General features: G+C 48.5%; 1 non-coding gene across 1 annotated transcript; it reads left to right on the forward strand.

Annotated features, from left to right (window-relative positions):
• Positions 1 to 4,003: 4,003 nt before the first annotated feature.
• On the forward strand, positions 4,004 to 4,075 carry TRNAG-UCC (transfer RNA glycine (anticodon UCC)). Its single transcript has one exon. It is a non-coding gene; the product is annotated as a tRNA-Gly (tRNA).
• Positions 4,076 to 4,865: the final 790 nt, after the last annotated feature.

The following is a 4,865-nucleotide window of genomic DNA, read 5'->3' on the forward strand; positions in this document are numbered from 1 at the left end:
TTACAAGAAGTGGAAGATTGGACAAATGACCAGGGAGGAGTATAAAAATATTGCTCGGGCATGCAGGAGAGAAATCAGGAAGGCCAAATCACACCTGGAGTTGCAGCTAGCAAGAGATGTTAAGAGTACCAAGACGGGTTTCTTCAGGTATGTTAGCAACAAGAAGGAAGTCAAGGAAAGTGTGGACCCTTACTGAATGAGGGAGGCAACCTAGTGACAGAGAATGTGGAAAAAGCTAATGTACTCAATGCTTTTTTTGCCTCTGTCTTCACAAACAAGGCCACCTCCCAGACAGCTGCACTGGGCAGCACAGCATGGGGAGGAGATGATCAGCCCTCTGTGGAGAAAGAAGTGGTTCGGGACTATTTAGAAAAGCTGGATGAGCACAAGTCCATGGGGCTGGATGCGCTGCATCCGAGAGTGCTAAAGGAGTTGGCGGATGTGATTGCAGAGCCATTGGCCATTACCTTTGAAAACTCATGGCGATCAGGGGAAGTCCCGGACGACTGGAAAAAGGCTAATGTAGTGCCCATCTTTAAAAAAGGGAAGAAGGAGGATCCTGGGAACTACAGGCCAGTCAGCCTCACCTCAGTCCCTGGAAAAATCATGGAGCAGGACCTGAAGCACTTAGAGGAGAGGAAAGTGATCAGGAACAGTCAGCATGAATTCACCAAGGGCAAGTCATGCCTGACTAATCTAATAACTGGCTCTGTGGATGAGGGGAAAGCAGTGGACGTGTTATTCCTTGACTTTAGCAACGCTTTTGAATGGCTCGGCAGCAGTTCTGCAGAAAAGGACCTAGGGGTGACAGTGGACGAGAAGCTGGAGATGAGTCAACAGTGTGCCCTTGTTACCAAGAAGGCCAATGGCATTTTGGGATGTATAAGTAGGGGCATTGCCAGCAGATCAAGGGACGTGATCGTTCCCCTCTATTCGACATTGGTGAGGCCTCATCTGGAGTACTGTGTCCAGTTTTGGGCTCCACGCTACAAGAAGGATGTGGAAAAATTGGAAAGAGTCCAGCGGAGGGCAACAAAAATGATTAGGGGACTGGAACACATGACTTATGAGGAGAGGCTGAGGGAACTGGGGATGTTTAGTCTGCAGAAGAGAAGAATGAGGGTGGTTTTGAAAGCTGCTTTCAACTACCTGAAGGAGGGTTCCAAAGAGGATGGATCTAGACTGTTCTCAGTGGTAGCAGATGACAGAACAAGGAATAATGGTCTCAAGTTCAGTGGGGGAGGTTTAGGTTGGATATTAGGAAAAACTTTTTCACTATGAGGGTGGTGAAGCACTGGAATGCGTTACCTGGGGAGGTGGTGGAATCTCCTTCCTTAGAAGTTTTTAAGGTCAGGCTTGACAAAGCCCTGGCTGGGATGATTTAGTTGGGGATCAGTCCTGCTTTGAGCAGGGGGTTGGACTAGATGACCTCCTGAGGTCCCTTCCAACCCTGACATTCTATGATTCCCTCCCTTTTATTCATGTCATAATTGTAACAGCAAAGGAATCTGCAGGAGCAAAAACTGACCCAAAACTTTATTTCCCCATCATTCAGGAACATAATACAAACATAACACAGAAGGCAAGGGGATGGGAGAGGCAGGTTTCCAAGTGTTCTGTCTTTCTCAGATGACACATTCCAGCCCCTTGTATGCCTCCATCCTCTATGACCTGCTGGGCTTTGAGAAATGTATTGTCTCATTCTATTAATAATGTGATTATACCACAATGTGACTGAAATTAAACCACTTCCAGACAAGGAAACAACAAAGGAGAAAAGCCATTATTGCATTGGCTGGGAATCAAACCCAGGTCCACTGCTTCAAAGGCAGCTATGCTCACCATTCTACAGCTAGCATGGGCAGCTTTCCCGTGTGTTATGGGTGCTAGCAAAGGCGGTGACACACAACCACGGAGCTAGTAAGCCGGGTGGACGGGCTGGAAGCCGCCTGACAGCTGGGAGCAGAGTTACCATCCCAGAGTGACTGAAAGGGGCAAAGGTGAAAACGGAGCTCCTTGGGAGCTGGCCCCACACCCAGCCCGCCCCTAGGAGAGGGGAACTGGAGCTCAATTTCAATCATAGAAAAATCTTCCCTGAGAAGGAAGGGGACAGCTTGTTTTAAAGACAAGGTTTGTGTTTGTTCCTGCTACGTACAGAGGGGCTGGATAGTGCTGATTCCAGCTCCCAGACTCCGGGACAATAAGGAACTAATTCAAGCTGCCAGTGACCTGCAAGAGGGAGATGATTTTTTCACAGTGATGGACGCCTTGTCCTAAAGGACTTTGTCTGCCTCCTTCTAGTGACTGTTTGGTACAGGAATGCAGCCCCGACTCCTGGGTCTCTCCTGAGGAAATAAAGTTTCTGTGCAAAAATACCACACAATGGGACCAGGACATAAGGAATGAAACACAAGATGCTTTTTCCATGTGCACTGACTTTGAACTTTGTTGTTTGAGGTGTTGTTATATCCGTGTTGGTCCCAGGACATGTCACATAATATTTTTTAAAGGACTAGCACAAGAACTAGGGGTCACCCAATGAAATGAATAGGCTGCAGGTTTGAAATGAACAAAAGGAAGTATTTCTTCCTATAATGCACAGTAAACCTGTGAAATTCCTTGCCAAAGGATGTTATAAAGGCAAGACTATAACAGGGTTCAAAAAAACCCTAGATAAATTAATGGAGGATAGGGCCATTGTCACAGAGTCCCCAGTCAACTGAGGTACCCCCACAATATTCAGAGAAAACATTAAGAACAGTCCCGCTTCATCACAGCCACAGTGGCTATTAACTAGCATGGGAAGGGATGGTGTCCCTAGCCTCTGTTTGCTGCTGGGAATGGGCCCAGGGGATGGATCTCTTGATGATTACCGTTCTGTTTATTCATAGAATCATAGAATATCAGGGTTGGAAGGGACCTCAGGAGGTCATCTAGTCCAACCCCCTGCTCAAAGCAGGACCAATCCCCAACTAAATCATCCCAGTCAGGGCTTTGTCAATCCGGATATTAAAAACCTCTAAGGATGGAGATTCCACCTCCCCCCTAGGGAACCCATTCCAGTGCTTCACCACCCTCCTAGTGAATTAGTGTTGCCTAATATCCAACCTAGACCTCCCCCACTGCAACTTGAGACCATTGTTTCTTGTTCTGTCATCTGCCACCACTGAGAACATCTTGTTTGGAACCCCCCTTCAGGTAGTTGAAGGCTGCTATCAAATCCCCCAAAACTGATGCTCCAGAAGAGGCTTGAACTCACAACCTCAACCTCACTCCATGCAGTACAGCTTGATAAGTACCATGCACTAGTACCCACTGCACCACTGGAGTCCACACTGACTGAACCTTCATTAACAATTTTGGACCTTGACAAAAATTAATGGCTTACCCCTAAGAATGGGGTTGTGTTACTTTCCTTATGTCCTGGTGCCATCTTGTGGCCATTTCCTTTCCCTCCTTTTGGTGAAAAGCTTTGGGATTTTGTGTAGAAACTTTATTTCCTCGGGAGAGATGCAGCAGTGGGGGCTGCCTGCATGTATCAAGGACCCACTAGATTAGAAGGTGACCGAGAAACACCCTTAAGACAAGGCAGCCGTCCCTGTCAAAAAAATCATCTCCCGTCTTCATTTGAGTGACAGCCTCAATCGTTCCTTATCCGAGCAGAGCCCAAGGATTGGCATCAGCAGCAGCAACAAAACCAGCTGTAGGTAGCAGGAACCAACGCACAATGTGCTTTAAAAGGAGCTGTCTCCTTCCTTCTGGGGTAAAATTTGCCATTATGGTCATCGATTTTCATTGCCCTTCTCTGAGGGCAGAGATGGGGTTGGTGCCACTGCAGGCTAGGATGTGGAGCCCATGTCCCCATCTGTCAGTCACGCTGGGAACCTGTCTGTGCTCACAGTTGACAGGCTACCTCCAGCCTCTCCAGCCAGCTGCTTAGTTCTGTGGGGGGTGAGCCATTTAGCAAGCATCAGTGGCACACAGGAGAGAGAATTTGCCAGGTGCATTGGTGGTATAGTGGTGAGCATAGCTGCCTTCCAAGCAGTTGACCTGGGTTTGATTCGCAGCCAATGCAGCGATGTGATGTTTTCTTGGCTGGGAATTGGTTTAATTTCAGTCACATTGTATCATTTTATCAATGGAATGAGAGAATTGATGTCCCAAATCCCAGCAGGTCATTCAACACACAGTGGAGGAAGAAAGGGGCGGGACTATACAGTGAGCTGTTGGAGTCATCCTTGTATTACAATGTTTGGTTTATTTTTACGTTTTTTTCCTTTACTTCCCTCTCCCTTTTAGACTCGGAGCCTTTAAGGTCAGAAGGGACAGCGTGATCATCTGGTCCCACCTCCTGCACCTTGCAGGCCAAAAGACCCCACCAACTCCTGTAACAGACCCCTAACCTTCAGGGCCAGATTAACTTTTTGTGGGCCTGGCACCAAATATATTTGTGGGCCCGCCTGGGGAATGATTGTAAAAGGGGGTGGGGTCAAAAGCGTAGTGGGGTGGGGAGCAAGGGTTGGTCCCTGGAGCAAGGGAGGGGCCGGGGTGAACTGCAAGCGCAGCAGGGCTGAGGAGGAGGTAAACAGGATCCTGCCCTGCCCCTGCCCACATACTTACCTGGTTCTAGCCCCATCTCTTCGTCTCTATGGGCACTGAGCTGCCCCCTGCCTGCGGCAGCAGGACAGGCTCTCCTCCAGCGCTCTGGGGCGGGTGTTGGGAGTGGGAGGAACAGAGGCTAATGTGGTTACTCCTATAATCGGACTTTTAGTTTCCAGGCAGCACTGCTAACCGGACACTCAGGTCCCTTTTTCTACTGGAGTTTCCAGTCTAAAACTGGAGACCTGGCAACAGGGCTGCCAGGA

This window comes from Natator depressus, chromosome 28 (genome assembly GCF_965152275.1).
Source record: "Natator depressus isolate rNatDep1 chromosome 28, rNatDep2.hap1, whole genome shotgun sequence".
NCBI lineage: Eukaryota > Metazoa > Chordata > Testudines > Cheloniidae > Natator > Natator depressus.